This window comes from Otolemur garnettii, unplaced genomic scaffold (genome assembly GCF_000181295.1).
Source record: "Otolemur garnettii isolate 467f Iridium unplaced genomic scaffold, OtoGar3 scaffold00082, whole genome shotgun sequence".
Classification (NCBI taxonomy): Eukaryota; Metazoa; Chordata; class Mammalia; order Primates; family Galagidae; genus Otolemur; species Otolemur garnettii.
In genome coordinates, this window is record NW_003852477.1 from 3,195,985 (window position 1) to 3,221,927 (window position 25,943).

Genomic DNA, 25,943 nt, shown 5'->3' on the forward strand with positions numbered 1-25,943 from the left:
GAGAACAGATTAGGAGGACATTATACAGAGAGAACAGATTAGGAGGACATTATACAGAGAGAACAGATTAGGAGGACCAATAGATGCAGTCACCAAACATGGGAGGGGAGTCTGTAGCTAAATGTACCTTTAATTACAAAACATTCATTATAAAATTTGACAAAATATTTATAAAATATTCTCTATATGTTGGCCACATCATTGTAAAATTTTTTAAGGAATATTTTGTAAATAAAGGTATATTTAACTACCATTTCTCATTTTCTCTCATGTATGGTCAATTTGGGGACACTGTACATGTTTCTACAATACCCATATATGAATCTATTCCTGTTTTCTCTTTTAACTTTGTATCAAGGTCTAAATAGAGAGGAAAATATAACAAATTAATAAAACAAATATCACTATGAATATTAAGACTCAATAAAAATAGTAATTATTAACATATTGCACCCACAAACACAGCAACAACTTTTATAAACCAGGAAATAAGGATAGAAATACATAGAAACACACTAATAATACAGAACTTTATTCACTTCCCTCAATTTAAGAGAGTTGAAGAGGAAAAACCAGTAACAGTAAGCAAGACTTGAATAATATGCTCAATAAGATAAAATCAAATTCTGACTCCTATAAATAGAAAAAAATCAAAAATAAATTTTAACTGCACACAGAGAATTCATGAAAATTTACCATAGCATATATAACAATAACCAAGCTAAAATGGAAACTGAGGAAACAACCCCATTTACAATAGCAGAAAACAGAATAAAATACTTAGAAAGAAACATAACCAAGGAGGTGAAAGACTTGCATACCAAAAAATACAAAACACTACTAAGGGAAATAAAAATAGATGGGAAGACATCTTGTGTTCATAGATTAGAAAACATATTATTCAAATGTCCATACTACCAAAAGTAATCTACAGATTCAAAGAAATCTCCATCAAAATTCCAATGGCATTCATTGCAGAAATAGAAAAACATTCCTAATTCATGTAAAATGTCAAGGGACCCTAAACTGCCAAAATAATCTTTAAAAAAGTACACAGTTACAAGTGTCACATTTTATGATTTTAAAACATACTACAAAATAGCAACAATCAAAACAGGACAGCACTGGCATAGAGACCGGTAGTACAAAGTAGCCCATAAACAAACCTGCCTGTGTACACCTGATAAAATGATCTTTGACAAGATTCCAAGTCTCTAGAATGCAAAAGGACACTCTTTTCAAAAAGTAGGTCTGGAAAACCTGGTTCTCCACATGCAAATAAATGGAGTTGGACACTTACATCTCATATAAAAATAAACTCAAAATGGATTAGAGATCTAAATATAAAATCTGAAGCTGTAAAAATCCCAAAAGAAAACCTTGGAGAAAGTTTCAGGACATTGGCTTTGGTGATAATTTCTTAGATATGAGTAGAAAAGCACAAACAACAAAATAACAAACAAGACCACAAAATTTTAAAAACTTCTGTGCTTGATGGGCTTGGTGACTCATGCCTGTAATCTCTGGTAGGCCAAGATGGGAAGATTACTTGAGCACATGAGTTCAAGACCTGGCTAAGAGAGGAAGATCGCATCTATACTAAAAATAAAAAAAAAAAAATTAACCAGGCATTGTGGCAAGTGCCTATAGTACCAGCTACTTGGGAGACTGAAGGAGGAAGAAAGCTTATACCCAGGAGTTTGAAGTTGATGCAAGATAGGGTGATACCATTGCACTCTAGCACAGGCAACAGAGTTAGACTCTGTCTATAAATTAATTAATTAAATAAATAAATAACCCTTCTGTGCACAAAGGAAAAAATCAACTGAGTTAAAAAAAAAAAAAAAAAAACAGGGTGGTGCCTGTGGCTCCAAGGAGTAGGGTACTGGCCCCAGGCCCCATATACCGGAGGTGGTGGGTTCAAACCCAGCCCCAGCCAAAAACTGCAAAAAAAAAAAATCTTATAGAATGGAAAAAAGAATTTGCAAATCATTTATCTCCTAAGGGGTTACCATCCAGAATATAAGCAAATCCTCAATAACAAAACCCAATTAAAAATGGGCAAAGGACTTGAATGAGCAATTCTTCAAATTGCTAACAAGTATATGAAAAGAAGAAGCTCATCATCACCAATTATAAGAAAAAGCCACACACATTGGCTTAGCCACTGTAAAACAAAAATAACAAATGTTGGTGAAGATGTGAAGAAACTGAAACTCTTGTATACTATTGCTGGGAATATAAAATGGTGTAGCTATTATGAAAAACAGTATAGAAGTCCCTTAAAATGTTTAAAATAAAAACATCACATGATCTAGCAATCCCACTTCTGGGTATATACCCAAACAAATTCAAAACACGGTCTCAAGAAGATAACTACACCACCCGTATTCACTGCATTATTCCCAATAGCAAATATATGGAATTATCTGAAGTGTCCATAATGAACAGATAAAGAAAATGTGGTATATGTACACATTGGAATACAATTTAGCCTTTAAAAAGAAGGAAGTTGTCATTTGTAACAACATGAATGAACCACAAGACAATTACACTGTGTGAAATAAGCCAGGCACAAAACGTAAAACACTGTTATAATCCATACATCTGAAAATGTGAAGTAGTCAAAATCATACAAAGTAGGTAAGAGGCTGCAAAGGGATTAGATGAGAAAATAATGTTTAACGGGTACACAGTTTCTATTTTACAAAATAAAAAAGTTCTACAGATCTGTCTAACAACATGAATATAGAAACACTAATAAACTTCATACTGACAAATGGCTAAGATGGCAAACATACTGTCATGTGTTTAGATAAACAAGAAAAAAGTGATCACAGAACATGTTAAATGACACTATGAGCATGTAGTCTGTGGGAAGTACCACAGGAAAAACAATTTTTGTTTCCTTACAAATATAGTGTAACCTCTATAGTTGACCATCCAAGAGACTGTAACATACCAGTCAACATACAGAGGTGAGCAACATAAAGAACTAGGCCTATTGTGCTGAAAACCTACATGTAGTGCATGTCTGGTCTACAAAAATCAGGTCAACGTAAGGTGGTGGTCAAGATAGGGAGGTGGTCAAATATGGAGGTCCTACTATAAATCAAAAAAATGCTCCCATTAATGGAAGGTGGAGCAAGATGGCAGATTAGAAACAGCTCCTTACCAGCCACTTGCAATGAGACAGGGGAAATAGAATTCCAGTGACCTATGGCTGGGGAACTTACCCAGAAACATCACTCTGAGGACAGAGTGCATCAATGATCAACTACAGGAGCCAAAGAAGAGGTCTGGAGCTGGGGAAAACTAGCACAGAAGGCAAGTGCTTGCTTATGGGCAGGGGATGGCGAGCAAGCCCTCATGTGGAGGATTGGGGGCAGGAAAGGACTGCCCAGCAGTTTTTTTATTTTGGTCTATACTGATCACTGGAGCTGCTTTGGAAGGCTTAAATGAGTGAGTGGACTTGAACACTATCTAGGACCTAGGAATGAATATTTGGTGGGGCAGTCTCCCACCAGCTTGGCTACTAGCAGGGCACTGCAACTGTGGGAAGGCTGTGTGAGAGGAATGATCTGCGGGGTCATAATACAAGTCCAGCTCTGGCATGTCTGTGGACCTTGAGAAACCATCCTTGGATCCCTGGAGAAAACACTTTGTTCACAGGGGCACTGTTCAACATGCCTTCTAAGAAGATGGAGAGAGTTTTTAGGACACTAGTCTCACAGGAACTAAATGTTGATGAAGCAACTGGCGATAAGTGAAGGCAAATAAGTGAGGAAGACAGGACCAAATCTGCTCTATGAGGAGAAAGGGGTTTCTGGCCCTCAAGTTGTAAATATAGCAAAAGCAGCATGTGTGTTCTCCGTCTTCTAATACCACAGTACCACCTGGGGTCCAGGCAATATATTACTATACATACACACATATATATGTACAAACACACAGAGACATATAGTTAAACATACATATTTCTTTTTCTTTCTTTTTTTTTTTTTTTCTGCTCCTTTCCCCAAATTTTTCTTAGTGTTTTTTTTCTTCTTTGTTGTTGTGGTTGTTGTTTTGGGGCTTTTAGTTGATTGTATTTTTCATTTTTACTTTCTTCAACAGCAAGGGCTCCTCCATTTTGATTATAGTTTTTCAGCCCCTTTTATTCTTTTTTCCTTTTTTACTTCTCTCCTTTGAAGTTCTAGCCAATGAAATCAGGCAAAAGAAGGATATAAAGGCCACCCAAAATGAGACAGAAGAGGTCAAACTCCTGCTGATGATACGATCTTATACTTAAAAAAACAGAGACTTAACTACAAAACTCCAGGAAGTCATCAGGAAATACAGTAACATCTCAAGGTATAAAATCGATGTCCACAAATGTATACACCAATAACAGCCAAGTCAAGAAGCAAATCAAGGACACAATTCCCTTCCTAGTAGCTTCAAAGAAAATAAAATACCTAGGAATATACCTAACAAAAGAGGTGAAGTATCTCTACAAAGAGAATTATGAAATCCCTAGAAAATCGCCAAAGACATTAACAAATAGAAGAACATACCATGGTCTTGGGTGAGAAGAATTAATGTTATTAAAATATCTATCCTACCCAAAGCAATCTACAGATTACATACAACCCCCATTAAAACACCAACATCATACTTTGAAGAACTGGAAAAAAATAGTTCTTCATTTCATATGGAACTAGAAATAAACCATATAACCAAGGCAATTTTTAGTAATAAAAACAAAGCTGGAGGCATCACTCTACCAGACTTTAGGCCACAGTGATCCAAACAGCATGGTATTGAAGCAAAAATAGAGATATAGACATATGGAACTGAATAGAAAACCATGACATGAAACCAGTCTTGTATAGCCATCTAATCTGCGATAAACCACACAAAAGGAAAGACTGGGGGAAAAGAATCCCAATTCAATAAATGGTGCTGAGAGAACTAAATAACCACATATAAAAGACTGAAATTGGACCTGCACCTTTCATCACTTAAAAAAGTGGACTCAAGGTAGATATAAGATTTAAATCTAAGAGATGCAACAATAAAAATTCTAGAAGAAAGTGTGAGAAATATTATTGATGATGTCAGCCTGGAGAAAGGTTTTATAAAGGAGGCTCCAGTGGCAATCACAACAACAACAAAAATAAAAATGAGACTTAAACAAACTGAAAAGCTTCCATACAGCTAATGATACAATAATCAAAAATATTTGCATGATAACTAGGATCTATAGAGAACTCAAATTAATCAACAAAAAAAGACCAAACAATCCCAGTTATCACTGGGCAAGAGACATGAAAAGAACTTTCTCTAAAGATAGACAAATGGCTAAACAAACATAGAAAAAAATGCTCATATACCCTGATCATCAGAGACATGCAAATCAAAACAACCCTGAGTTATCACCTAACCCTAGGATGATTAGCCAACATCACAAAGTCCTAAAGTTGCAGATGCTGGCACCGATATGGAGTGAGGGGAACACTTTTACACTGTTGGTGGATTGCAAATTAATATAGCCTCGTGGGAAAGAAGTATGGAGAATCCTCAAAGAACTCAAATTAGACCTCCCATTTGACCCAGCTATTCCATTATTAAGCATATACCCAGAAGGGAAAAAAAAATCACTGTATAATAAAGACATTTGCAAGAGATTGTCTATTGCAGTTCAGATGCTAAGATGTGGAAACAACTTAAATGCCCATCAACATAGGAATGGATTAACACACTGTGGTATCTGTATACCATGGAATACTATTCATCCATAAACAAGATGGTGAATTTACATCTTTTGTATTAACCTGGATGAAGTTGAAACACATTCTTCTTAGTAAACTATCACAAGCATGGAAAGGCAAATAACCAATGTACTCAATACTAATAAGAAGCCAGTAGACAATCTAATTCATGCCCACACAAGAATAAAACTCAGGTTCAGTGCCTGTGGCTTAAGTGGCTAAGGCCCCAGCCACATACACCTAAGGTGGCGGGTTCGAATCCAGCCCGGGCCCGCCAAACAACAATGATGGCTGCAACCAAAAAATAGCCAGGCGTTGTGGTGGGCGACTGTGGTCCCAGCTACTTGGGAGGCTGAGGCAGGAAACTTGCTTGAACCAAGGAGTTGGAGGTTGCTGTGAGCTGTGATGCCACGGCATTCTACCCAGGGGGACAGCTTGAGGCTCTGTCTCAAAGAAAAAAAGAAAGAAAGAATAAAACTCAATTCAAGTTGAGAGAATGAGGGAGGGGAAAGGGAGATTGGCATGCTCCCACTCAATGGGCACAATGTAGGGGTATATGGCACACCTTTTGGATGTAGGACACAACTACAGAATGGACTCTATGTAGCAAATTCATATATTGTGACCTGGTTGTTTGCATCCTCATGTTAATATGAAATTAAAAAAAAAAGAAAGAGAAAGGAACACACAGAGTAAAAGAGCTTAAAACAAACAGTATCAATGTGATCTGCTTATTCAAATAAACTGAAAAAAAATCACATATAAGGCAAATGGAAATTTGAATACCCACTAGATTTTTGATAATATTACTAAATTATTCTTGTTTTTAGGGACAAAAAAATCATCATAACAACAGTTAATATCTCAGTATCCATAGCTCAAAATTCTATGTAGGCTCAACTTGATTCCGACCATCAGATGTGGCCCACCTACAGAATCTCTTTATCTTAATGTCAACTGATTGGTGATTTCATTTCATCTGCAAACTTCCCTTTGGCATATAATGAGGATGGAGATCATGGGAGGTATATTAGAATTCCTTCTACTATACCAATAGTGGCATTGAAATTGAATTTGACTTCATATAGGTACATAGTTTCAAAATAGAGAGAAAACCTATTACCTTAAAAGTAATTAGACAAAAGCTATAAAATATTCACTTGGTGTCTTAGTCTTCTCAGTTACCAACAGCATTTATTTATTTGATTATAATTAGATGAACTTTCCTAAAGGCAAAGGCTATTAGTCATCATGGTGGTCCTAGTGCCTAGGATCTGGCATAGCAGCAGTGTTTGATAATACTATCTCAGGAACTGAATACTGAAAAGAAAATGCCACAATCTCTAAAAAATATTGCTTCATGTCACAAATAAAATATTTCAAATTAGATCTTTTTAATATTGGTTAATTAGCACTTAGAATTTTACAGCACAGAATTTTTTAGCATATTACTTATCTTCCTTTGATTATTAAAGACAATTTAAAAATGATCTTCTATTATTTTTTATAAAGGATGCCAGTATACAATAAACAAAATATAAAAATAATCATTATATTAAATAGAACTAATGTCAGGAACACTGATTAGAATTTCCAAACTGTACAAAGGAACTAAAAGTTCTTTTATCCAAAAGATTGCTATTGAAAACAGACAAATATATACCTTCACACAACCGTGACTCCCCTAATTTTTCAAACTTATATCTAATTTAAAGATAAAGTTATTATGCTTTAGATTTTCTTTTCCTAATTTTCACAGAAAAATGATGACAACAATCATTGTGTTTAGAGCTAAAAGAAACTGTAGGATTGCAGTCACCACTCTGTACTTTTACCTCTGGGCAAACTGAGCCTTTGAGAAGTGAAGAGCAGAAAACCAAACAGCAGCAAAAGAGCCCAGATCTCCCACCTTTTGGCCACCAGGCCAGGCTCTACACTACTCTGCGTGTACAAAGGCCCATATAACAATAAGTATCAGATCTTATCATTCCCTAACACATAAAGCCACATATTCTTTAGTATTATTTACACCAATGAAATAAAACACAAAAGACTATTTCTATTGATATATGAACTTTAAAAACAAAAATTTAAGGTTACAGGTCATAAATATAGCATCAAGTAATTTAATAGATTTAGGTAAGACAGTCTTTTTTTTTTTTTTTTTTTTTGAGACAGAGCCTCAAGCTGTCCCCCTGGGCAGAGTGCCGTGGCATTACAGCTCACAGCAACCTCCAACTCCTGGGCTCAAGCGAGTCTCCTGCCTCCGCCTCCCAAGTAGCTGGGACCACAGGCACCCGCCACAACGCCCGGCTATTTTTTGGTTGCAGCCGTCATTGTTGTTTGGTGGGTCCAGGCTGGGGATTCGAACCCACCACCTTAGGTGTACGTGGCTGGCGCCTTAGCCGGTTGAGCTATAGGCGCCGAGCCAAGACAGTCATTTTTTAAAGCCACAAAATGAAGAAAACATAAAATCAATGAATTAATAATGAGTTCATTATTGCTCAAAATGGTCTTAAGACCTCAATTAACATTTTCATTTAGCAAGTTCTCATTGTGCATCCAGCACTGGCCAGTGTTGGTGATACTCATCCACTTGGTCCATGCCCTTGTGTTATTCACATTCTGGAGGGAGAATGAGACATATCATAAAGTGTATACTCTTGGAATTCACCTTTTAGTCATGAGAGATTAAAAGGATCTGCAATTATCTTTCCTCTGTAAAACAACAAGAAAATAGGACAAACGTTAAAAAAAAAAAAAAAAAAAAAAAAACTCCACAAAACTTAGCCCAGGAGCATAATCCCTAAAAGAAAAGAAATGAATGAAGTGAACCTACCACTGAACAGACCTTCTAGTTATGAGGCAGTTTTTAGATAGTGGCACAGTGAGGAGGATCTCACACTGTGCCCAGCAATCTGGTTTAGAGTTTAGGGAATGCTAAGGTAGCAAGAATTTATAAAGTAGGGTTTAATCTAGGAGAGAAGAGAATTACACAGAGAACTTGGGAAAGCTCTATAAAAGTCTCTGTGAATTTTTAAACTCAATCTGCATAGGAAAAAACAAAGACCAGGAAAGAAAAAAAATCCTAAGAAATAAAAGTTACTAGGGAGAAGTAAAAGAAACAATTTCCAAAGCTCATACAAGGCCAGGGAATCACTGGAGCTCTTTCCACAAAGAGGCCTGGTCTGTCTGGAAAGAGCAATACCATAGAAATAGGATAATCTTATTCTAGACTAAAAATAATTCTAAGCTTGGCTTAAAAGAGCTTAAACCCAAAGCTCTAATTTTTTTTTTTTTTTTTTAAACGGAGCCTCAAGCTATCCCCCTGGGTAGAGTGCCATGGCATCACAGCTCACAGCAACCTCCAACTCCTGGGCTCAAGCAAGTATCCTGCCTCAGCCTCCCAAGTAGCTGGGACTACAGGTGCCCACCACAACGCCCGGCCATTTTTTGGTTGCAGCCATCATTGTTGTTTGGCGGGCCCGGGCTGGGCATTCGAACCCGCCACCTTAGGTGTATGTGGCTGGTGCCTTAGCCACTTGAGCCACAGGCGCCGAGCCACAAAGCTCTAAAATTAATCTACAAGTAACTTTATTGCCTACTAGGAAAAAAGCAAAACCAACACTTTTTAGAAAAATCAACAAAATGACAGGCTCCATACAAAATTTACAATGTCAGGAGTTAAATGAAATACTGCTAGACAAAAGAAGAAACAGAAAAATGACTCATAAAAAGAAAAATTAGTCAAAAGAATCAAGATAGAGAAATGACAAAAATAGTGGAAATGCACACTGAAAAAACTAAAATTGCTATCATAAATGTGCACAATACACTCAAGAAGGTCAAGAAAAATGAATATAATAAGGAAAGAAATGGAAGATGTTTCAAGCAACCAAAGGCAATTTTTAGAAATAAAAATTTCACTAGATGGAATTATCAGATTAGACACAATGAACAAAAAGATCAAAGAACTTGAAGACCTAGGAATAGAACATACTCAAAATTAAGTACAGAAAGTAAAACAAACTGAAAAAATAAAAGAGCCTTTAGTGAAGTGATTTTCAACCAGTGTCCCACACACTTACGTGTGGTCAAAGAATCTTAGGTATGCTACAAAAATGTTTAAAGATCATTAATTAGATTATTTTTAAAAGAAGTTCAAGCACAGTAAGTATATTCTTTTTTTTTAACTCTTTTTGTTTAATCAATATAATTTAAATGTGCCGAGGAAGTTTAACTATAGGTTCAGGTGTGCCATGAGATTAAAAAAAATGTTGAAAAACACTGCTTTAGTATCTTATGGGATATTAAACAGTCTAGCATACATGCAACTGGGAGCTAAATAGGATAAAAGGAAAAGGGACAAAAAGCTTTTTGAAGAAATAATAGATCAAGAATTTCTTATTTGAGGAAAATTATAAATCTATATGTCCAAGAAGTTCAATAAACCATGAGATGGGTAAGCACTCAAATACACACCCACCTGCACACACTCATATCACAGGACAAATCATAATCAGATTGCTGACAACCAGAAATATACAGAAAATCTTAAAAGCAGTCAGAGAGGGGAAAAAATTTACATAGAAAATGATAAAAATGACAGCAGACATGTCATTGGTAATTATGCAAGCCACACAACACTGAAATAGCATCCTTGAAGCATTAAAAGAAAACGTAGCAAAAATTTGTACTCAGTGAAAATATTCTTCAAAGATGAAGGTGAAAAATTTTTCAGCAAACAAAAGCTGAAATAATTCTTCACTAGTACACCTGCACAGGAGAGGAAGGAAGGGAGGGAAGAAAAAGAAGATAAAAATGAAATTTAAATCTATGCAAAGGAACAAAGATCTCCTAAAACAGGTAATATGTGCATATATATATGCACTTTTTAAACTTATTTTTATTATATTTAAATTTCTTTAAAAGGACTGAATAGTGCTCGCTTCGGCAGCACATATACTAAAATTGGAACGATACAGAGAAGATTAGCATGGCCCCTGCACAAAGATGACACACAAACTCGTGAAGCATTCCATATTTTTTGCAAGTACAAGTTGGATCCACCAGGTATAGAACACAAATGTCTTCACACTGTAATTGGGTAAATAAGGTGAAGGCTATGTTAATTAGTAGGATGTAAGCACTCCAATTTGTACAAATAATCAACACACTGAATCCCATAATGGCATAAATGTATTCATGATCTATGTACAAATGACTTAATAAAAAAGGACTGAATAAAGTAACAATATATTATCAGAGTCATACGTAGAAGTAAAATGTGTAGGTGCAAATATTTGGCCACAGAATACAGATAATAGTTTAATCAAACATACATTAGGTAGCTCCCATGTTGTACAATTAGAGTAGAAATACTTAAATGGCCATACAGACGTCTAACAGGAATGGAAAAGCAAGCGCCACACACACTCAATACTAAGCTGAAACTAGTAGATTAACAACTGCATGCTCACTTAAGGGAAAACCTCAATTAAATACGAGGAGGACCGGGGGAGAAGGTTTGGCTAGTTCCCACCCAAAGGGAATAATGCATGGGTATATGACACACTTCCTGGGTGAAGGAAACAACTACAACTTGGACTTGACTTCACAAATGTAAACAATGTAACCTAATCATGTGTGCCCTCACAGTAATCTGAAATAAAAATAAAACAAATGAAATGGTAGTATAAGCTGACACTGTGAAAAGTGTTTGTATTAACAAAAAAATTACAGTTGTTCTATAACCTTTAAAATCTGTTGTCAAAACACTAAAGGTGTCTTAATATCAGTTAAAATATGCAGAGAAATAAAACAGTAAACCTATTATTTCTTTAGTACACTGTAATTTAAAATATTCGAAACATCAAGTAAAACACTTAAGGAAAGTAGGTTGCACAGTGCTAGCCACCTTCTTTTCAGCCTGTAACTTACTACACAGAGTATCTTGGCTGTACTCGAGGAATTGTCACACTCTTTTTCACCATTTTATCCCTTGTGCTGTCAACATTGTGAACAATCTGTGTGAGTTCCTTTAACGTCAGGTTTTCTTACGCCACTTCCTCAGACATCTTCATGCTTTTTGGCACAGCCACTTTCCTCCTCAGCATTACTAAGTTCACTTTCCTAGAGTTACTTTGGCTGTGTGTCTAGAATTTACAGCATGGCAGCAGGCCAACCTTTCCACAGTCAGCTATTCCTTCCCTAACGCCACTTATGCTTGATTCAAATCTCATTTCCACCATCACCATACATACTATGTCTCTTTGCTGAACGGTTATCTTTGTTGGCCAACCTCTGTTTCAACTAACTGCTTTGGTAAAAGCTCACGTGGGGTTATCACTGGGAGACAAAGGACAAAACACCACTACGCATTCTGCTGTCTGAGCAAGAACTGATGCACGGGAACAAATCACCAAAAGAGTGCGAAAGAAGTGATATGATAGGTCGCTATTCATGACGTGATGTGCATCTACTGTTTATTTAGTGTTTTATTTTTCATTTAAGATCTAGCAGTGAAGTTTGTATTTACACACACATATATACACATGCATGCGCACACACACACGTGGTAACAAATTTAACTAAACCCTATTAAGTGAAATTCATACACATTGGAACCATACAAAAAGATAACTACCAATAGTTGATGTCTTTCTCTACAGCAGTAACTGTACGTAGGAATAGACATAGAAACAAGCCCAGAAATATATACGCTAAGATGTGAACTACGACATTCACACCAGGAACAGGGTAATGGCTACTTTCTAGTTTCTTCTTCTGGCTTTTCTTGTATATAGTTTTTAGACAATGCAGATTTATATATCGTACTTGCATAAAAGGGGGGGAAGCAAGTATTATTTTTAAAGGACAGTACTAAGTTTTACGATGTACTTCTTACATATTGCCATTTCCTAATACAGACTGCATAATTTTAAATTCATACAAACCATCAGAAAATCAAAACATTATAAATATATACACAAGCATATGTATGACTAGAAGGCACCATACTCAAATGTTAACGTGAGTGTTCTCGTGCAGTTGAAAAAAGGTGATTTTCATTTCCTCTTTCGTATTTTAGCATTTAAAAAAAATTTCTATAATGAAAAAATGTTTTAATGTCTATGTAAAATTTTAATTAGGAAAAATATCTGAAAAGCAAATGGCACGGAGTTTGTTAGTTCATTCATTAACTACTTAATCAATACTACTGTCGTACTGTCAGTACAATCAAACTGTTCTAGGAACTAGTTTTACAGTACTGAACATGACAGAGAATGTCCCTAATCTCAGGGTCGTCCTAATGGGTAGAAACATGAAGGAGACAAATAAGAAAAATATCAAAAAGTGTTAAGGGCCATTAGAAATTAAAATCAGGCGACCTGATAGACTGTGACTGAGTACTTTTGCTAGGTGGAAGCTTCCCAGGACAGGAAGATTTAGACTGAAACTTGAATGACAAGAGGGACCAGCCATGCCAAGGTAAGAGAAGAGCCTTCCAGATAAACGGAACTTTGCATGAAGATCCAAGTTGGAATCAGCTTCAGAAGCTGGAGAAACAGGAAGGCCACCATGGCTGAAGAATACTGTTGAAGGAGCAAAGGGTCTGAATGGGATGGAAGAGAGAGGCAGGGTGCAGATGGAGGGTTTTTTAAGTCCAGTTATAGGGGGTCAGCTTTATTTTCTACTGGATGTTGAACTGTGGCAGGTTTTGAGTTAGAGAGAAATGTATCATTTTCATTTTTAAGAAGGCCAAGTCTGGCTGTATGTGGGACACAGACAGCAGGGAAGGTAAACGTAGAAGCAGGGAGATGAGTCAGACGACACTTAGCAGTCCAGGGGAGACACAGTGTGGCTCGGCCTGCAGTGTCGGGCAGGGAGATGGAAAAGAGACCAACTGAGCTGTGTTTATAAAAAGAAGAAAGGCTGCTCACGGGGTGTATTAAATGGATAGGACAGATATATTTTACTAAGATGTGGAAAAACTGTGGCAGAAGCGGTTTGGGCAGGTGTAAGGAAGAGCAAAGGGCACAAAACCAAAATACCTGTCTGACTACAAGAAGTTTGAGACATTTCTAAGGTACTTATTATGAGAGTAGTTTCATATTGACACACTGATCAAATCAAATGACACACAGGGAAAGGATTTAACTGAAAACAAGTCAATAAAGGGACTCCATGCGGGGGTGTGGGCTACTTTAAAACAGTCTGCAAAGGGCAGTGAAGCACCCAAGGACTAGCGGCTAGCACTCTGAGACCTGAAATGTCAGGAGAAAGGACGGTAGTGCCAGCTCCCAGGCAGAGCTAGAGCCAGAGAGAGGGATCCCTTGACTAGAGTTTTAGTTATAAAGTTGTAGACCAGACACTGCCGTAACTATTAGCAGGCAGAGAAGGGATAAGGAGAATAAATACTCTGTCCCCTTCTCCTCTTGCCCTCTGATCTTGCCAGCATCAACTTCTGGTGGAAGCCTCTGGTGGGGTCAGCCTCCTGGGTACTGAGCAGGGTGAAAGGCAACTTATTAATCCTGGAAAGGGAGGCTAATGGAAAATTACTAGTTCAAGAATATTTGAAACTATAGGCATAGATAGATTTACTTATAGCAAAGTGTGTACATAAAAAAAGAAAAGGTGTCCCAAGGTAGAGCTTTAGGACACTCTGAACCTTAGTGGCCAAATACAGCCTGAGGAGTCAGCAGGAGACCAGAAGTTAGGAGTACTAGGGAGGTGCGAGGAAAACAGGAGAATGTGGCACCACAGAAGCCAAGCTGAAGACCGTCTCAAGAGGGGAGAGTGCTCAGTTTTACTAAGGAACTGTTTTCAGATCAAGGAAGCGATAACCAAAAAGTGACTATGGAATCTACCAATGTGACAGTCACTGGTGACATTAATAAGTGCGATCTCAATAAAGAAAGGAAACCAAAAAATCTATGGAAACACAATAAGGCAAAGAAAAGACAGCACCAAAGACAACTCTTTCAAGAAATTTCGCTGTGGGAGCAATCAGAGAAATAAAGCAATAGCTGCAGAGGAATGTAGGGTGAAAAGCATGCCTCATGTTTCCTAACAAGATCTGAAAAGAGTGTCAGAGGAGAAAGACGTTACAAAGGCAAGAGGGAATGGGCCCACAGCACAAGTTGCCTTTGATAAAAGCAGGGATGTTCTAGTCACTCCATTGGAAAAACAAGAAAGACGGTATGTGCACATTCGCCGATAGGCTGACAGATTTGGTGTTGCAAGGATAAGGGACTTTCTAACTAAAGCTAAGGCAGCTGGGCACTGGGGGCAGTTTTAAACAGTGGGAAACACATACATAAAGCAAAAAGCATGGACTCCCAGTTCAGATCCAGTAGGGAATTTCAAGAGAAACCAATGGGTATACCTATGTGTTTTCCTCCAGGAGATTGTAATTTACTGGGTGCTGGTGAAGAAAAGGAGGAGATTTGGGAGTTGGGCTTAATGAAAGTTATGGTGATGTCCGATGAGTTAGGTATAAGGAAGAGAGCAAGGGAATTGGGGCATTTTCAAGGGCGTGCATTGGGTGAATCATGGAATCTAAGCCAAGAAAGGGAAGTGAAGACACAAGAGAATCAGATGCTTGAAGTCAAGGTCATAAAGAGAACCTGATTACACAGATCCCAAGATCAGAAACATGTCCCCCAAACTGTACGTGAAGTATGTTTAGGGGATGGAAGAAAACATTAAAAATAAAATAGTTGAGGTACTCAGTGGCCAAAGCAGAAGATGGACCATGAAAACTAACGTCACCAAGAATGATGTCAGAAGCAGTCACAGAAAGAAAGAGACTGAGCCAGACTCTAGCATAAAGTTTCTCAATGTCAGCAGTAGTGATGGTGTGGCTAGATAACTCTCTGTTTGGAGGACTTTCCTGTGCACTATACACTATTTAATAGTATCCCTGACTCTACTCTCCAGAAGTAGGCCCCATCCCACTCCCATCTCTCTGCTATAGCTCCCTTGAGCTGGTGGTCAGGATAGAGGGCCCTTTCTGCAGACTCCTCTTTTGGAAGTCTATGAAGGCCCGTTCCACACAGCATCAAGGTGACTAAGAAGGGTGGGCTTAGCTGCGGTCACCCTGCTGTCTTCCTACTTTGTAGTGAGGCATAATGGGAAAATCTCAAGGTGAGACCTTCTGCACCAACCACACATCATCCCAAATCTAATTCTTATTTGGCCCTTACCAAAGGATTCTCCAGGAAATTTTACATAGTTTAAGAAAATTCCTTTCTTTGTATGGACCAAGAGAGATATGTTGGTGGCTTTTTTTCTTTAGACTTGAAATCTGCAGGGCCTTCACACTGGTCAGGCATGGCAAATTATACATCTACCTTTTTATCTCTGAAAGAAAATTTGGTTCTGTAACTTAACTGCCCTCCCTTCCCCCCTCCAGCCCTCCCAGCATAGTACATCCTATGCTGAACTTTTTAGACAGATCATTCTTGGTAGGACCACTCTGGACTGTCCTCCAGGTTCTCCAGGCCATAGAGGATGATTAAGCACATAGGAAAACCCATGCAGGGAGGAGAGGTGTCTAGGCCTGACCTAACAAGACAGCACCACCCGCATTCAATTGCTTCCCTCTGATTACTACTCCAAGATGACTGGTTTACCACGGGACAATTTTTAAAGAAGATAAAAAAGAAATATGTCCCCCAAGCCATAAAGCTAGAGATTTGTGAGAAAGGTAGTAACCATGTATAATAGAAGAGGTGAAAGGTAAAGTCTACAATTCATAATGCATCACATGGAGAAAAGTGAAAAAGCAAAACGAAACACAACAGATACACTGAATCCTCTTGATAAGTATTTCTCTAATTAAAAAATAATAACTTCTGAAAAATACATATTTGTAAGCACATCTTTCATTACTGACAGTCCCTGACTTCCCAAAGGGCTCAAGCTAACAAACCTTAAGAGTTTTAAGGCCCAGTCAGAACGAGTGGACCCACTGGACGTTATGAGAATCCCCAAAGCATTATGAGAATCATCAAAGCAGAGATATCCTGGTCGCATCTAATCAGTTGCTCACTCCCTCCCTGGATGGCCAACAGAGGAAGAATTAAAAAGTCTTCACCTCACTTCAGTCTGCTATCTATCTAAACAGGTTTATAACACTGCCTACTTTGTAAACTAAGCCTTCTAAAATATTAATTGTTTAAAAGTAGCTCAATTGGAGCCATGGGAAAAGCTATAAAACATTATATAGTAAAATCAAAGTAGCCAGTGCTTCAACAGACACAGAGCATTTCAGGAGACCAGACAGATAGGGAGACATATGTGAGCAATCTCCCAGAGCATACAAGCAATACGCTTCAAAGGAAAACCTGTCATGGAGACCAAAATTAATCATTTTTACAATGAAACCTAGAAATTGCCATAGTTATATAGCACAGCAGGAGGTATTCACATGTGAATCATGTGGGAACAACATTAGAAAAAAGCAGAACATTATTTCTGCTTTGACCAATTTAGATCAAGAGTCTTATGAATTTTAATCTAAGGAACAACATCAAACACATGTGGATATTTTTAGGGCCCACAGAATACACATACACACATACACGCACATTTAACCTCAGTTATTGCTTCTACAAAGACTATTTCGGATTGTTTCTCATGATCTCCCCTATATGGCAGGCTTATTGTAGAGAACAGTAAGTGCTTTTTCTAGTCATGATAATGGGGAGAAAAAAAGAAAAAAATAGCAAGTGACATTGTGTTAATATCCTATTATTGCTCTATCAAATTATTGCAAATACTGTGGCTTAAACCAACACAAATTATCTCATGAGTCTAGAGTCAGAAGTCCAAGACAGGTCCCACTGGACTAAAAGAAATCAAGGTGTCCAGAGGGCTGTAGTCCTTTTCAGAGGCTCCAGAAAAACAATCTGTTTTCTTGTCTTTTCCAGCCTCCAGAGGCTGCCTGCATTTCTCACTTAGGGCACCTTTCCAACATCAGAGCGAGCAATGGCCAGCTGAGTCTTTCCCACATTGCATCACGTCACTCTGATATCTCCTTCTTCCACATTGAAAGGACACTCATTTACACTGGACCCACAGAATGGTCCAGGAAAATCTCCTCTATCTTTAGGTCTTCTGATAACAGCCTTAATCCCCTCTTACCATGTAATCTGGCATATTTCACAGGTTTCAGGGATTAGGATGTGGATACCTTGGAAGGCAGGAGCATCATTTTGCCTACCACAGGTACAAACTTTGAAAACCATTCCTATCACATCCCAAGGGAGAATCTATATCAAGTTATAAAAAGATTTCCCAGAAAAGACATTTTCAAAATAAGAAACTTCCTAATGCCACTGGTTAATATCTACAAAAACAAGAATTATCTACTAACCTTGCTTTATGCACATGTTCCAAAATATGCTCCCCACACATGTGACTCTGAGGTAGATATTTCTAATGTAAATCTAATGATCAAAATTCTTGCTTAATATTCACCCAAGGCTCATCAGAAAATGTGAAGTGAAGTCCTAGACTCCTTGGCATGGACTAAAGCTTGTCACAGCCCGGACTCAGTCCACGCTACATCCACCACTGCTCTCCCTTACACACTCATTCTGTTGCACAAGCACTTAATGAGCACCTAGTATTGCCCATCAGTGATCTAAGTGCAGGGATACAGTGGTGACCAAACATGGCACAGTTCCTGCTGTATGAAGTCAGCAATGCAGCAGTAGGTGTTCATCAACTAATCACTTAAAACCAACGTAAAACTGCAGACTGTGATACGTGCTCTACAGAAGTACAGGGTGCCCTGAGCACCTGTAGCAAAGGCAGGTGGCCAGGAGAGTGTAGAGAAGAGGAACCACTAAAAGTTAACTCTGATAAGAATGCAGAGAGTTTTTCAACCAAAGAGCACATCTTTCGGGGAAGAGAACAGAGCAAACACTTCAGCCTATGAACAACACAACACTGTTCATCATGTAAACTTCAATACTTTATGTTCAGCAAAGTGTCCTCTCTCTCCTGGAAGGGGTTCTATCCATGCCACAGCACAGGGGCAGCAGCACTGTGTGTCTCTATGATAACTTACACTATATTGTATTCTAAATGTTGTGTTATTTCTGCCTCCACAAGTGAGCTCACCAAAGCCAAGACCTGTGCTCATTCTCTCTCATCCCAGGAATGCCAAACAGGCCAGCTGACTGAATAACAATGATTATCATAAGTTACATACAAAATTCCCAATGATAACACTTTCCACTTGTCTCCCTCACACACTGCCAGGAAATAGATAGCTCTGGTTCAGAAGACAAAACCAGATACTTGTTATTTCTCACAGGAAAATTGATAAATGGATAAAGACTTCAATCAAGAGATCAAGAAGAGAACAAAATAACTCTAATGAAAATGAAAAAGGAATGATTAAAGATGTTTTATAGAGGAATTAATATAATAGAATAAAATCAGTAGAATTGGCAAATATCCAAAAGCCAGTTAGTACCTTGGGAGGAAAAAAAAAATTAAAATTACATAAAACATTAACACAAAGAAAATGAGAGAAGTCACAGCATATCAAGTTAGGAAGAAGACAGGGTAAATGATACATATTAAAATCTAGATTCTTATTCCACTCAAATAATGGAATAGATAATACTCTAGGAAAAAATAAAATTTCCAGGAGAAAAAAACTTTTAGAGACAGTAACTAGGAAAGAAGTTTTTATAAGTTGTCAAAGAATAAACAGGGGAGAAAAGATAAATCTCCTGTGGAGAAAAATTTCAAGGAATTTATGTAGATACTCTGACTTCAAGGAAACATAGCTTAATTTCCTATTACCTGAGTGTCAGAGTGCTTACAAACTTGCTTCCAAGGATGAACTATGGCAACGGTGGGGATGAGCAGGGAAAGTAACTTTATAGTGGAAAAACCTTAAAAATGTCAGCCACATAAAGACAGTACTACCAATGACAGGTCATGCTGCCTGCATGTACCTGTGATAGGAGGTGATGAGAATAGTACCTCGTCTCTGCGGTTTAACCTCCCCCAAATGCATAATGCCCATCTCATAATGAGAAAAAGAAAAGTGGGCACATTCAAATTAAGCAACATTTTTCAAAACACTGGTGCTACTTAAAATGACCAAGGTCATCCAAAACAAGGTAAGACTGAGGAACAGCCACAGACCAGAGGAGATTAAGGAGACATGATGAATGAGGGCAATGTGGTATTCTGGATGGGTCCTCAAAAAGTAAACAAACACTACAGAAAATTAATGAAATCTGAATAAAGTATTGGGTCCTTAGTTGTGACAATGTACCACAGTAATATAAGAACTTAACAATGGAGGGCAGTGCCTGTGGCTCAAGGAGTAGGGTACTGGCCCCACATACCAGAGGTGGCAGGTTCAAACCTGGCCCTGGCCAAAAACTGGAAAAAAAAAAAAAAAAAAGAACTTAACAATGGGGAAACTAGGTAAGGGCACACAGAAACTCACTTTGCTGTAACCTCTGCAACCTCGCTATAAATCTATAATTATACTAACATAAAAAGTTATTTTATTTTTTTAAAAAGTGGTCAAAGAATGAGAATATTCCCAAATGAACCATAGAATTTCAGGGCTAATATTCTTAAATAAATGTTCTGTGAAGGGAGAGAAGGTTTCTATAATTTAAACTGGAAAGTATTAAAACTATCAGAATTTGATTTATGTATTTATAATACTGAAAGTAACCACTAACAAATCTATAAAAAGAGAAACACTCAAAAATACTATAGACAAATCAAAATCTGGAGAAATAAAATAGAGAAACAAAAAACAAAGGAGAGGGGACAAAAAACTAAAATGTCAGACTTAATAACTAAGACATCAATAATTACATTAAATATAAAAGGTCTAAATATTATATGCCACTGAAAAGACATACAGTAGAACAGGGGTCCTCAAACTTTTTTAACAGGGGGCCAGTTCACTGTCCCTCAGACCATTGGAGGGCCAGACTGTGGGCCCAACTGCGGGCCCCGGGACGAGTCAGCTGCTAAGCAGGACACGCAGTGACAGCAAAAACAGGTGGCAGGCCAGATAAATGTCCTCGGCAGGCCACATGTGGCCCATGGGCCATAGTTTGAGGACACCTACAGTAGAACCTCCATAGTTGATCACCTCCCTACACTGAAGGACATGCACCACATGTACTCAACATACAGTAGGCCTAGTTCCTTATGTTGACCACATTTGTATGTTGACTGGTTTGTTACAGTCCCTTGGGTGGTAAACTCATACAGGTTCTACTGTATTTGAAGAATAGATTAAGAAAATAATGACCAAGCTAAAAGCTGTCTATAAGAAATTCATTTAAAATATAATAAATATAGGTTGAGCCTTAAACAGATAGAAGAAGTTATAGCAGCAAACAATCAAAAGAAAGCAGATGTGGCTGGCTATACTGATAGTAGAAAGAAGTGGCTTCAGGGGAAAGAAAATAAATGGAAACACAGAATTTATATAATAATAAAATGATTCCATTCACTAAGACTTAACAATCCTGAATATGTACAAGCCAAACAACAAAGCTGCAGAACACTGAAGCACAAACCAGGAGAGAGATAAGAAAGGAGAAATAGATAAATCCACAGTTATAGGTGAAGACTTCAACATTCTTTTCCCCTCAACTAACAGGATAACTTGAAAGAAAATTGACAAGAATATAGAAGAACTCAATACACCATCAAGCAACAAGATCTAATCAACATTTATACAACACAAGGATTGAGAAGCATCCATAGAAGATAAAACAAATCTCAAAAAACTTAAATAACCATGCATATACATTGTGCGATGCAGATTTTCTGGTATTGGTACAGGGGACCTCTGTGTACATCTTTGTAACCTACTATGAAATTATAAGTATTTCAAAATATAAAGTTATTTTCAAAAGCATTAGCAGAAATTATAGACAAATTTCATTTATAAATATTTATTTTGAAATCCAAAAAAAACCTGAATATTAAATCCAGTACTACATTAAAAATAATACTGCACTATACTATAACTATTCAAAAGATAGGTAGTGAGTGGCTACTGAACAGCTAAGGCCACTTTGTGCCAGATAATAAATGAAGCCAGGGACAAAGAAATAGCCAGTTATTCTCACATGATATTTAGCCTGTCCAGAGGCTTTTTTGTTTCACATAGTTCCATTTATGTTTTTGTTGCCTATGCTTCTGTTTTCTTACCTGTGAAATCTTTGCCTGGATAATTGTCCTAAAGTGCGTTCTCTGTGTCTTCTTCTAGTAGTACTTCCAGGTTTCATGTTTATGTCTCTAATTCATTATGAGTGATTTTTTAACATGGTAAGAGAAAGGTCTCAAGTCACCATCATGATGGATTAAATTAATATACAATGTTGGAACAACAACTTGATGACATTGAGAAGGAGATGTGGGCAAAGAGATAAGCCATATTTATACTCATTCCTGACAATAAAATTATTCTGGAGCAAAGATCTACAACTTAATTATGAAACTATAAATGCATAGAATAAAAAATAAATGTTTTATAATCTTGAAAAGTCTTTTCCTAAGCATACTGGAAAACACAGAAGCTATAAGCAAAAAAGATTGACGAATCTGACTCTCATATTGAAAAGAAAAAAGGCCAAAATACAATCAACTGACACTATTCAGTTGTGCTAAGAGTGTAGCAAAGCAGGTGTTACTTTTCCTACAAATGTGTAGGAAAATTTACTTCACCATTTGCAAAGCAGTATTAACACACAATAGATGCACATAGTTTGGTGTAACAATTCAACTTTCAAGAACTTATCCTATAGAAACCCACACAGGTGGACAAAGATGTGACAGACATTCTGTTCAGCGTTCTTCCTATTAGCAGAAGGCTGGGTGGTGGGAGGGTTAAAGTGTTCATCAGTAGAGACTGGCTAAATAAATTATGCTAATACAGTGAAATAGTACATGTTCATTCAATAGCATAAAGAATACACAAGGGCAAATGCACAGGCATGCACCCGCACACACATCCATCCATCCAATGTTGCTCCCATGGACATTATAAAGTAAGATACATACAAAATAGAATTTTTGGTGGAGTCCCATTTTTGAAAAAAACTGGTATGGATACATGTATGGAAGGTAATGAGGAGTATATGCATTTAGATACAAGCCATGAAACTATGAGAGACCATCATATGCTATGTTAGACATCTCTATGTTACTCAAACATAGATACAAGTATACATGTTCTTGTTACTAAAAAAGATAAACCTAAAATTTCAACTTGCCCTTATTGGCTATGCATCAGTTCTCTCCAATCTGATACCTCTAATAAATCCAAAATGCAATTTTATTTTCTAGAACTATTTTAAAAGCTTCACTTTTACCATAAATCAGTAAACTGATTGAGTACATCAGATTTCCTGGCTCAGTCTAAAAACCCTCTGCAGATCTGAGTAAGCACATAAATTCTGCTTTGTCTTACGCATCTAAGAAAACACAAAGAACACGAAAGACGAATGCTAATAAGTATTTGCTGTTATACTTAATCAAAACTAGTAACTTTTTGCTGATGTTTCTACTGTCTTAAAAAGTGAATATTCTCAGTTTTCATGAATGAACTTTACGGATTCTTGTGTTAATGAAGAACTTTAAGAAAAAGTAAAATCTGGTGGTTACATATTCACAATGAATAATGACTGATTTATACTAGGCTCTTCCAGGAATTCTTTGCATTCACCATTAGTCCCCTTACTTTGTTCCATCTATCAAAGGCGTTAGAGCAGCGGTTCTCAACCTGTGGGTCGTGACCCACAGGAACTGTATTAAAGGGTTGCGACATTAGGAAGGTTGAGAATCACTGCTTTAGAGTATACACGGTTTTAGAGTAATATGACCAGGCAAGTCTAACCACAGTCAGTATTTCACTTTTAAGATAAGCCTGAAACCAGAGTTGGGCAATGGCTAATGACTGGGCATACCCAGAGAGTCTAGAGTGAGGGAAGAAATTGAGGGGTATCACTCACCACGGTCAAAATTAAGAGAATCCACACCACTGTCTTTTCATAACATCAAACTGAAGAACTCTGGCCCTTTCTACTATTTCATTTTTCTAATTCCTCAATTAATAAGAAGTAAAAACCAAAAAGCTTATGACCTTGGGAAGTATATTATTTAACATCTTATTACTTATCTACTTCTCTCCTTTGTTTCGTAACTAACCTCTCTTCTTCTGAAAAAAGGAAGAATGATTATGTACTACCTCTTTCCTCAGTGTGGAGCTCAGGGACTTAGAAGAGAACTAGAAACAAGGACGGTGATGAGACAACTCAAGATCCCGCTGGCATTCCACATGGAACACACTCTCAATCCGGCGCTATGCTTGGCCAAACACATACTAAGCCTACTTCAGCTTTTCTTCATTGGGTACAACACGTAGGTTTTATCTTAATTAGATCTGGGCCGATTATACAGAAACTAGTTATGCCTTGTTTAACCCACGTTTACTGACAACAGTTCATTTCACTTAGTTCAATCCATTTATTCAGCTAATACGGAACTGATCAGATTAAAGTCTTTTGTTCATCTGCTATATGAATAACTTCACTTCATTCAATCCAGTATCAACAGATTGGAACCTAACCCAAGAAAGTTCTTTTCCAAGTCCAAATTTAGGACATAAACTACCAAGAATGGATCTGTGCAAATCCATTTTATTTCCAAAAACACCACTATTAGCAGTGTGTAAAGTCACCTTTGTATACAAATTTGTATACAAAGAAATTTGTTGTATGGCTACATTCTTCCATCTACAAAAGCCCAGAATAGGCATAAATGAGGGCTGAAGAATGAGATCTATGTCCTGCATCTGACAGGTATTCTTTGCATAAATTTAAAATTGCATCTTCCTAAATCAAACATTTTGAAATGTTAATCAAATTTGTTTTCCATTTTAGAAATTTCTGCACACACGCAAAGCGGAATCTTATTAACAGCATATTAAACACAAGCATGTGGAGTCTTAAAATTATAAGAAAAATTGTTATTTTAACATACCTAAGAACCAATTCATGTTAGTTGAGTTGCAACTTGAGTAGAGCAAAGCAATTTTATAAGCCTGATGAATGCACAGGTTTGAAAACATTCCTTAAATGTAATGTGTCTGTCAGTCTATACCACATTGGTGTCTCAGTGATTAAATCCTTTGGGCTTCCAGGATCCATAAAGAGGCTCTTCTCTGAAGATACGGTTGACTGGAAAGATTTACTCACGCTTGCTTCGACTGCTAGCCTCTGGAATTGTTGAAACAACATAATTTTTAAACTAGTGTATTGCTAATCCCATTTTTATTGTCAACGTTTGCCATTGAAATTGCTCTTTAATTGTTTGTTTCAGAATAGACACATAAAATATCATGACAGCAATATTTTGGCACATATTGGAAAATCTGCCATGAATAAAGATTTTTTCCAATAAAATAGAGTTTGCCTGTATTACATGGCATTAAAATGATTTATTGAAGTAAGCCAAAACATAAACCACTGAAATAAAATGAAGAAAGATTAGAGTCATAGCAAAATCCAAAGGCTGATACAGCCAAATTCACACTTGAGATACATTTAAAAGCAATTTCTACTCTTTGGAAAGTGAAAAAGTGAAAAAAAAGAATGTCCTCCATCCTGCAGATCCAGCAATTCTGTGCTCCAAAGCCAGGCCATCTTCTGATGGCTCTCGTTTTTCAGGAACCTGCATTTATTAAAATTAAGCACATCTGAACTAACTGCCTTTGTGAAGTAGACCCTGAAGACTGCATGCTACAAGTGCAGGCTGCCTGGGCCTCCTCTCCCGGCTTAACACAGCAGCCTAGTGCTGTCACTGAAAACGCAGACCTCTCAGCCACAGAGGCCCTGGCAAGGGTGTAGCACCGAGCTCCCAAGAAGACAACAGTGCTTTGTAAACTATCAGCCACTTGGTTTCTCCACTGCCTGGCCTGCCAAAGCGGGAAACATGCAGCTAGAGCTCAGAATTGGAAGCATTCTGCCTCCACCCTACCCTGAACATGGTGTTAGAAGTCCTGGGATTCCAGAATGGACCTCTGAGCCGAGCCAGCTCTGTCTTTTACACTCCCTTCCCCAAAGTCCATATGGCTGACTTCAAAAGCCTCACAGATGGAAACTTGCAAGAACTCCC

General features: G+C 37.4%; 1 protein-coding gene and 1 non-coding gene across 2 annotated transcripts in view; one reads left to right on the top strand and one right to left on the bottom strand.

The window, feature by feature from the left end:
- The window catches only part of ULK4 (unc-51 like kinase 4), a 619,976-nt gene that overhangs the window by 334,241 nt on the left and 259,792 nt on the right, over nt 1-25,943 (bottom strand). The window lies entirely within an intron of this gene.
- LOC111726830 lies at nt 10,695-10,801 on the top strand. Its single transcript, XR_002774519.1, has one exon. It is a non-coding gene; the product is annotated as a U6 spliceosomal RNA (small nuclear RNA).